We start from the raw sequence: 10854 nt of genomic DNA on the forward strand, positions 1-10854 counted from the left end.
GAAAAAAGAACGAAGCACTTGGGCGGCCAATGCTTACCAAGAAGGTGGAGATGTTGGTTTCTTGTAAGGACTTTGGTATATGCAGTGCGAACTACAGCCCACTCTATTGCCGGTGCAACTGCTGGTTCCGTTGCCGCTGCACGGGCCGGAGCAGATGCAAGTGCAAGTGTTGGTGCAGGTGCCGAAGCCATTACTGGTGCCCGTGCCGATGTGACTGGTAGTGCTGCTGCTGCTGCCGGAGATGGTGCTCCTTGTAGAGCTGGTGCCGGTGTCGGAGCAGGTGCCGATGTCGATGCCCGATCCTCTGGTAGATCAGCCTGATCCGCTGATGTGGTCGGTGCCCAATCCTCAGCTGGATCAGACTGAGCTGCTGCCACTGTCAGTGCTAGAGCAAGTGCCGTCGAAGAAGGTGTCGGTGCTCGATCCGTTGCTGAAGGTGGTACCGATGTGCGAGACAGCAACGATCGTGTCTGGTCTGCTATGATCAACTTTCGAACTTGACTAGGCTCCGTGACCGTGATCCAGTCTTGTTCTTCATTTCTTTTAAACGCGAGAAGACTAATTGTGGCGTGTTTGTTAAACTAAACTGCAGTTCATCATAGGGTTTCAGCTTGCACTCAGACAACAGACTGATCCAATTGTTTCCAGTAATATAAGTGATGGACAGTGCCTTCGTTACTGACACGACATAAGAAGTGAAACCTGCAAAAATAACCATCGTAGAGCAAACCAAACGGTTTATTCTGTGATGAATGTCACATGGCAAAACCTGCATCGTAAAATTGCAGCAAAAGTAAGAAAACATGACATTAAATCAATAAGATTTAGACAGTAAATCAATAAGATTTACTTAATGTGACACAAGTGAATCCTTACCAGGAAATCACTATGTTGAAGTACTAAACAGAAGATTGATCGTCCAACTACGCGTGGCATGCAGGGCCCTAGCCTACTCCCACAAGTAGGACACTCCAAAGGTCGTGACAAATCGTATGGACCGAACATCCATGGGACTGGAAATCCTGGTGGGTGCAATAAACCCTGCAATGCATACAGATATTGGAGTGTAACCATAATTGATAAACCGTCCTCACAAAAAGATGATCTGGATAGTTCAAAATATACAGACTGAATTGAGTGGACAGACATTAACATAGACTGTTCTCAGGACTCACCACACACCAAAAGGGGCAGTACTAAACAATACAGGGTTCACACACACAAATCAAGTACTGAACAATAGTACTTACTGCAGACAAGCAAAGTTGCACTAATTAAACTCTGCAGACTATTTCTTGCCACCGACCTACGGGATGAACCCCGCATAACTGACTAGGCCATGGACTTTGTGAGAGATGTCTACCCGCACCATCACCATCTCATCAACCTTGGAGAACCTAATAGAGTGGTCTTTCCACTCATAAACATGACGATGAAGAGAGTCCGCATCAGATTTGTCAGGAAGCTTTACAAGAACCACACCCTTCGCAATCAAAGGCACAGCCAGGAAATTGTTGTGGTCAAGTACAACCTTGAGAACACGCGTGCCAACAATGCTACAGGGAAACACTAGTTCAGGACACATGGCGACAAGGATACAACAGCTGGATAGTTAAGCAGCAGAACTCATCCTTAGGTCTTCCAGTTCACATGGCATGACTTTGAGAACTTCATCTCCACCGCAGACCTGGTTCTAATTCAAACAGGAACCAAATATTTTATTACTACCTCCATTCAGAAATATAAGATGATTTTTGATATTTTACTCCATATAGGCACAGAAATGAGTGAACAAAGACACTAGAACATGTCTTCAAAGGCATGAGAGTAGAGGGATTACTTGCAATATCCATAACACAAGTTAATGAGGCAAATATACTCTGTTCAAAGGTAGCATTGATGTTCATAAAGTAGTTGAAAGTAATCTATAAGAAATCAGTGTCAACCTTTCGCATGTTTTGGTCAAAAGAGGAATTTAGAACCGTCATTTGGCACACAAAAATCACATGCAAGATCACCCAGAAAGTTGTACTACTAGTACTAGTACTGCGTGTTAGATGAAAAAACACGATCAAGATCGAGAAAAAGATCGTCAAGAAGAGATATTACCTGGACTTGCTTAATGAGGGATCCCGGAGAGGGGGGCTTGGACTGGGCGATGGCTTTGAGCTTGTCTGCGGTAGTCTCGGCGGGGTGCTTGCGCTTCTTCATACCATGAGCCTCGACGGTTTTGGCCAGAGCCATAGACATCACTCCGGTCGGTGCTCCAGCGTCCATCAAGAAGCTGTCAAATAGAAGTAAAAGAAAAGAAACCGTAATCACAAACCCAAAATAAGAACAGAGAGGGAGTTATAGGATCAGTCTCGGGGTTGCAAGACCGGGCCTTGGCCATAATCAACACCATTGATGCGCTCACCTTTCCTTCTTTGGGAGAGAAGAACAATGGCAGAAGCAGGTCGGGGTTTTCTTGAAGAAATGAGAAACAAGATGAGGGAGAAGCGAGTTGGGGTTTTCTTCAAGAGAGGAAGCTGAGGGAGAAGAGTGAAATGATGGTTGCTTCGTCCGTCCAACTTACTGTTGGAAAGGTGGGGTTTTGTGATTTGACGGCTCATTGGGCATTACTGCGGCACTTCGATCGGGGTAATCTACCGTGCAGTTGGTCACTCTACTACGGAGTAATTTAGTGCATGGCTAGTGGACCCCGATGCTGGCTGTCCCACACGTCGACGAAAGTGAGTAGCAAGGTTCCCGACGACCGTCGAGGAGGATCCGTACGGTAGAGCGTGTCCACTATTTTTCTGAAGAAAAAAATGATTACAACAAGCGTTTCCACTCTTACGACAGAGGAGTGCGAAACACGACAGCCACTTGAACTTACATAGTGCTCCTACTACGGCATGTGCAGTGGTTCATACGTCAGTACCACACAATCTTGTTGCTAGTGTAGTAAGATATGCCGATAACAAATGATGTTGTGCGCATGTCAACTATATGAACAGTAATGTAACATAGTACCCCTTTTTTGACTGTCTGGTCGAGAATGAACGGTGAGACCAATGTTAACAGAACTAGGTCTACAGCGCACGGAGAGTACGGTGCTACAGTACTCCACGGAACATGAACCATATGAAGCACGGATCAGTGTTAGGCAGGGTGTATGAAGGGTGCACGGGATGGGAGCAAAAGTTCCCTTCTCGACCCACTTTTGGGTGTTTGGCAGAGTGTATGAAGGGTGCATGAGTCCACACTAGTAGGTTAACACAAATACACTAGGAGCATGCATGAAGAGGGAACAACTATATTGAGATGAGAATGAAACCAAACACACCCACACGCTTTGTGCTACAGTGACTGATCTGCATCGTCTGAGTTTGATCCAACGGTCATGTGGCGCCGAGACATGGACATGCCCATGCAGAGGACGCCTAAACACCACCGAAGTCCCTCTGCTTCTCGAGGCACATGACGTTGGTGATGCAGGGTGCAACCGCTCGCAGAGCCCGCTCCTGGTCGACGGGAGCCAGCTCGTTAAAGACGGCGTCCAATGGCACAAATGGATTCCGGTGATGGAGCCCTGAGAGTATTCGCCCGGCAACGGCAACGGCAGCCCGCAACCCCTCCTTGTCCAGCTGCGCCCCCACTATCGCGCGGAAAGGCTCAGCTGCTTGTAGATATAGGTGAAGAAGGAGACCAGGTCAGGAAGCCGCAGCTCGTTGAAGTCGACGGGGTGGTCGAACGGGTTTAGACCGACGGCTGGCATGGTCGCGCTGGCACGACGGTAGGCATCGCGCAGCCGCAACACGTGCGTGGCAACATGGTCCACCAAGTGGCTGAGGCGATCCTGGACCTCGTCACGATCGGCCCGCTCGCGCTCCAGCCGGCTCGCCTGCGGGCCTATCGTATCTCCCGCTTTCTGCAGCAACGCCGCCGACGCCTTGAGCATCTTTGTGGTGGACGCCTGCTACTTTTGAAGCTACGTGAACACCCACACATAAAGGAGGAGCATGGCACTCCTCTCCTCCTTGAGCTCACGGAGCTCCACGTCCTTGGACCTGAGCTCTGCACCCTTGGCCTGGAGCTCCTGTGTCAGGCGCCTCACCTAAGACTCCGTGATCTGCTGCGCCGCCATGGCACCAAGTAGAAGCAATGGGAAGAGGAAGCAAAGGGGGCAAAACGGCTGAAAGGCAATGCAATCTACGAGAAGGCGGAGGGAGCCAGCCAATGAGTGGGGTGAATCTTTTGGTTTTCACCATGGGAAAACACCAGTCGACGACTTTTCACATTAGGGAGCAGTGGGTTTTACTGGCGGAGTCATCGTGACTAACTGCCGCTGCGCCTACTCCCGTCAATCAAAAAATTTAAAATCCTGCCGCGCCTGCTCTTGTCAATCAAAAAATAAAAAAAATCCTGCCACGCCTGCCACACCCAAAGACCAGAGCAACGCCGCGGTGGATATTTAAATTTACCTGCCGGCAAGGAGATAAAAAAGGGGTGAAAAAACAAATGTGGCGGCGGCCAAGCTAATCGGTCACACTAGCCCAACTAGCTAGCCACCGTGCTTGACTGATGTACTCGGCGGGAAAGGTGATCTTTCGTGATTTGACGACTCATTTAGTTGCTTCGGCGCTATGACCGAGAAGGACCCATAAAATGCGCGATAGGGCGTCCCACGTCTCGGCAAGGAAGAATATATGCGTGCACCACCCGGGAGGACCCCGAAACTGCGCGGTAGGGTGTGCCACGTCTCGGCACAGAGGAAAAATGTGCGTGTAAAAATATACTATATCAGATGTACTACCTATGGTTCGACCTCGGGACCCAACCAGTCGGTCGAAAACACCCCGCTAGCCACACAGCTTCATCATGCTAACATGGCACGGAGGATAGGTGTGGTTAGCTCCGTCTCGACTAGCCACAACGTCTCTTGTTCTAGGCGATTCTTCTATTTTCCAAGATTTTTTAGTTATAATAACACCACGGCAAGCTAGCGCCGCTCTTCGTGTGTGCCCGTGCGTCTAAAGGTTAGACGATGGAGAGGAGAGAGAGATTGCAGACCTGGGACCCACCAGTAAGTGAGTCAACGGTCATGCACCTGTTGACGAGCCACTCCCTCTACTCTACTCAACGTAATACTGTATAAAATCAAGTTATGGGACAAAGCCAACAACCGTTGTTGTTTCAGGCTATCGACTTACGCTTTCTAGTCCAGGTTGCCAGTTCGAATCTCATCTTTCAGATTTGTTAGTTTTAGGTCCAAATTTGATCAATGACAAGTGGGACCCCTGTGTGTTGTTCCGATATTTCAGTGTAGGATGGTTTTTTGAACAAACACTTTGTGCGGTTAGACAAGTAACGTCACGAGTTACACGTATTTTGCAAGTTTAGGAACAAAAATGACAACGGCATAGAATATCACATCCACCCCGCAGCTTAGATGCTATGGTGATACGAGTTTTTTACATCGTTGGAACTGAGATCCAATGGCTTGGGAGTAGTCTTTGTAATTATGCGCAATTTCCATACTCTCCAAGTGTTTTTTTGCAAATAAAACATTTAGGCCTCGTGTGTGCCGCTGCATCTTGGATCCAACGGCTCCTCGTTGCTCATATTAGGTGCTCCCCGTAGCTTAATTAGCCGCTACAGTGATACGAGCATCTAGGTCGTATGATCTGTGATCAGATGCCACATGCGTAGTACTTGTACTTTTTGCGCAATTCCCAAACTCTCTCAGGCGTATATTGCAAAAACATTCAAACTTCCTACTGTGAGCCGTTAGATATCCGGGAACTCGTATCACCATAGAATCTACGGTGCGGGAGCACCTCATATTCTCCCGTGCGAGAAAACATCAAGTGCTCTCGCAGCTTGGATGCTACGGTGATACGAGCTTCGAGGTTGTTCGATCTGGGATCCAATGGCATCTGAGCAGTCTTTGTGCTTGTAAGCAGCGGCCGAACTCTTTGGGGGCTTTTCTGCAAAAAAACATTCGAACCACCAAGGATTTGTTGGATCACAAATCCAACGGCTCCGAAGAGCTTGTATCATGAAAGCATCTAAGGTGTGGTAGCACATGATATTCTTACATACAGGAGAATATGAGGTCCTCCTTCATCTTAATTAGATGCTACGGTGATACGAGCTACGAGGTCGTTGGATATGGGATCCAAGGGCATCTGAGTAGTTTTTGTACAAATTTTGTGCAATTCTCAAACTCATTAAGGTTTCCTGTAAAAATATTAAGACATCCTGTGAGCTGCTATATCTCAGATCTACAAGCTCCAAGCAACTCGTATCAGCATATAGCATCTAAGGTGTGGGGGCAAATGATATTCTCCCCGGGAGGAGGGGGTGCACAACCAATCGGTGTTTGGGAGGGTGGGGGCAAATATAATGTTCAAATAATATAATCTAAACAATCCTAAACAGAGCTTCACAATTTTATCTAAGGTCGAGGGGTTAACCCCCGACAATCTACATAGCTCCGCCTAAACACAACATTTGCATGTATGTAGTACTAGACTTAATATTCATGTTTCCGTTTCCTGTTCATTTTAAATATTGAATTGAGGACCATGCATGTCTTACATTTTACTCCCTTCGTTCCTAAATATTAGTCTTTTTAGAGATTTCAAATGGACTGCCACATACGAATGTATATAGACATATTTTAGAGTGTAGATTCACTCATTTTGCTCCGTATGTAGTCACTTGTTGAAATCTCTAAAAGACCAATATTTAGGAACATAAGGAGTATTTTTGAATTCGTGTCATACATGCATGATTTGGAAAAATAGATGCACTATACTTACTGGATTGTTGTTGTATTCGTGTGTGTGTGTGTGGTCATATGCTTGATACATACAAAGTTTTCTCACCACCATACCGTTCATCTTTTAAATTTGAATTTGCAATGAAAAACTAACTAGGGATACCATGAAATGTGAAATCCACGTTGAGATCAATGTATCACAAACTCACTCTAATTCAAGAACTCGTCATCAATCAATTACCACCTTGAGATTACTATTTGCAAGGAAAATACGGGCATTGTAATACACATAGATTCGTTCGTCAATTTAAAAGATTCCTTTTGTATTCTCAAATGGTAGGACCCAACGGCGTACCAGCCAGACCCTCGCTCGTGTTGATCCTAAAAAAAACTGGGCTCGTGTCCTTCTGGTGGCGTGCATGGTACGCACATTAGCCAATCCCAACTAGTCGAGCCTCCGCGTTTCGAGTCAAAATATCTGGCGGCCAGAATTCCAGCCCTAGGAAATTCCCCTCATGTCCCTTGTCCATAATGAATACCGATGAACAATGGAGGGATGCTTTAGTAACTAGACAATGTTACCTACCATGCCGAGCACAGTTCAATTCCCTCGGTCGCCGCTACCCAAGGTCACCCGTCAACTCCATTGCCTAGTACTAATAGGAGTACTACACCAGGATGAGCACAGAATTGAGCCCGTTTGTTCGTGCCTAGTACTTGAGTTAATATATCAGGCAATGCACTGGTACGGAGGGATTATCCTTTTACTCTACATATATAACTTGTCTGTAGTCTAACTAAGCAAAATGTTTGACCAAATCCTTTCTTAAGAAATACAACAGGAAAGATGTATCGCTTGAAAATTTATTGCATGATGCAGGTTATGATATTGTTTTGAATCCTGGATTTTAAATTTCAGAAAATCCAAAAGTGACCGGAAATTCATGAAACGGAGCATGGTCTCGTGATATGGCATAAATATTTCTACGTAATATTTTCTTCAATTTGAGACAAGCTGCTTATGAGAAGTTGCACAAATGAAGAGCCAAGGTATTTTGGAACAAAGACTTGTCACGTTAAGGCGAACGCTTTTACTATTCAAACCGTGGGCGTTTATGTGCCGCCACGAGTCCCGCTTCTCATTGGCAGGTGCTGTCCGAGCAAGCGTGTGAGTCGACGGGAGGCGTGCGAGTAGACCACTGCGCCGGCTGACCTGGAGGCATGTGAGCAGACCACTGCGTAGGCTCACCGGGAGGCGACCCCTTTGACCAGGCTCCGCTGCCCACCTTCGTCCCAACTGCCCCCACTTTTAATGGCGCCAGCGCCGCAGTTTAAAATCAACCTCGCACTACCCCGTATCGCTACAATCTTCTCTCTTCCTCTCCGATTCTCCCGTCGTCTACCTCCAACCAGCCTGACCTAACTGTACGCCATGCCGCATCACGATGGTCTTACCTTAGTCTTCCGGTTTCCTGAGGAAGATACCCAGCCGGAGTCTCAAGAACATAAGGAGCTTTGGGACGAGCTTGAACCGGCCTTGTAGGAAGACGCCGCGCATGTCCCCGCTCCTGTTCCGGCTCCCGTCGCCCCGACTGCGCCAGCGCCCATCCCGTGGCATTGATGGGCTGGGAGCCGCACATTGTCGCTGAGCTTGATGCCATTGGGTTCCACGAGGTCCCCTCCAACTTTCACGCGCCCATGCACCTGCCAGCGCATGCGCCTACGCGTATACTGACGCGCACGCCCGTGCCGGTGCCTGTGCACCTGCCAGCGCATGCGCCTGCGTGTGCACTGAGGCGCGCGCCCGTGCCGGTGCCCGTGCACACGAATGTCTCCGATGCGCCGTTGCCAGCGCCTGTCCCCGCGCGGGTGCCAGCGCCCCCCTCAGCGGCATGGATGGCCGCCGTCGACCGCTTCCTTGCACCAATGCCAGTCGCCTCCTCCCGCCAGTTGACTCGCTCCTGGAGACCGAAGTCCAGAATATTGTGGCCTTCCTTGAAGCTAGGGCCAACATCCAGGAGTACGCCAACAACGACGCAAGACGCCGCCATCGTCGTTGGTCAGTGGCCCGACGACACACAGAGAACGGCAGAGGAGCCGCTTCGCACCGCAAGACACCCCTGCCGCCGCTGTGTAATCTGAATTTGCAATGAAAAACATTCTGATTGCCATGCTTAAAATCCGAATGTTTATCATTTCTGTTTATTTTAGATCGATCATCGTATGAATGTAAAGTCGGAGTCAGACTGAATGAAATATGTGGTTTGATCGATTGAATGTTCTGCTAGAGCCGTATCAAATTAAATATAAAACGTCATCAAGCCACATGTATTCCTTCTCATCCAACAACCTAGACTGCTTCAATGTCGAGCGCTCAACACGTTTAACGTGCAGTTAATTTCATGCCAAAAATAGTGCTAATCACATAATAACACACAAATAATATCCTACATAATATCCGCATGCACTTAATATACTTTCAAATTAACGTGCATTGCACGTACACATTGACTAGTACTCCCCCGGTCTAGGTTTATTAGGCCTCACAACATCACAAACATGTCCCTTTTTATAAGGCCTCGCTTTGGAAAGGTGCATGCATGCAACCACTTCATTAGTTGCATTGAAAGCCATTGTTGATGCCCTGGCCAGGGGATTAATACACTGCATGCATGCTTTTTCATTGGCTACATGCATGTGAGAGAGTGCATTGGGAGTGAAATGAAAGAATTAATGTGAGCAAATTACTATGTGTCTTGGTCCAAGAAAATTTGTCTTTAGGCCTAATAAACCCGGACGGAGGGAGTACTACTAGTACGTGAAACTGGTGCCGTAAGTTGTGAACGCGTCCAGATATGTCAACGGCAACATCGGCCGCGAGTTCTTCGTGTTTGCCCGTGTGTCTAAACGTAGAAGGGGAGGAGAGAGAGAGAGCAGACATGGAACCCACCTGTAAGTGAAGGCGAATAGTACGTGCTAACGAGCCAGTCCCACTAATGTACTAAAAATAATATTACATGTTATCCATTAAACAGGCTGTGGTAATATAAAACATTATGTGAACAAAGGGGGGTACAACAAACATTGCTGTACTCCTACGTATGTTGCCTATTGACGTGCGGCTTGAAGGCCCTGGTCGCATGTTCGATCCTCATCCTTTTTAATTTTTAATTTATATATGGGTCCAAATTTGTTTGATGACTGGTGGACCCCTCGGTGTGTAGTTTGTAGCACTTTAATTTGTGGTTCGAAATTTGTTCCATTACAGGTGGACTATCAGTGTGTAGTTTTGTAGCTTATTTGTAATAACTAAAGAGAACAACAGAGTTTTTTTTGCAAAAATACCATGGTGCAACGTTGACGGCGAGAAAGGACGTGCGAGAGAGCGATGACCGAGCCAGAGGGAAATCAATTGGGGGAGGTGCGGGGGTTGCAATGCTGTTTGGAGTAGTTGTGGGCCGAATGCTACGAAAATATAATCTAAACCCACCAGAATAAATGCCTACGCAAATTAATCCAAGGTTTGATTCCCCCTCGCAATGTAAATAGCTCCGGCTTTGTGAGGGATGGAGAGGTAGCTTCAATGTGTTGAAGATACGGCATGAGAAAGCAAGGTCAATCGAGACACAGATAGATAGAGAGACAAAGTGAGTGTGGTCCGACATTCACTGAAAAGATATATATATGCTCTGGAGAGATATTGTCCGACTGAGCTTTTGGGAAGGGTGAGGGCTGTAAGATAGAGCTTGAGATATGATCCAGTCACAGACATGTAGATATATTTTGTGCATGGGAGGAAGCAAGGTCAATCGATTACATATATAAAGGGAGAGAGATTGAGCGAGTGTGGGTCGTCGTGCGATCGAAAGAGTGAGATGGGTTGGAGAGAGTGACCTAGATAGACAATGTGCGTGAGAGAGTATACAATATGAATATGTCGAATTGGGCTCAAACATGGAGATATATCGTTTGTGTCCGAGAAAGAGTGAGGTCAATCGAGACATACAAGGAGAGATAGAGATAGAGATAGTGAGAGAGAGAGAGAGATTGAGCGAGCGTGGCCCGCCATGAGGTCGAAAGAGTGG

Source organism: Triticum aestivum, chromosome 2D (assembly GCF_018294505.1).
Source record: "Triticum aestivum cultivar Chinese Spring chromosome 2D, IWGSC CS RefSeq v2.1, whole genome shotgun sequence".
NCBI classification, from domain to species: domain Eukaryota; kingdom Viridiplantae; phylum Streptophyta; class Magnoliopsida; order Poales; family Poaceae; genus Triticum; species Triticum aestivum.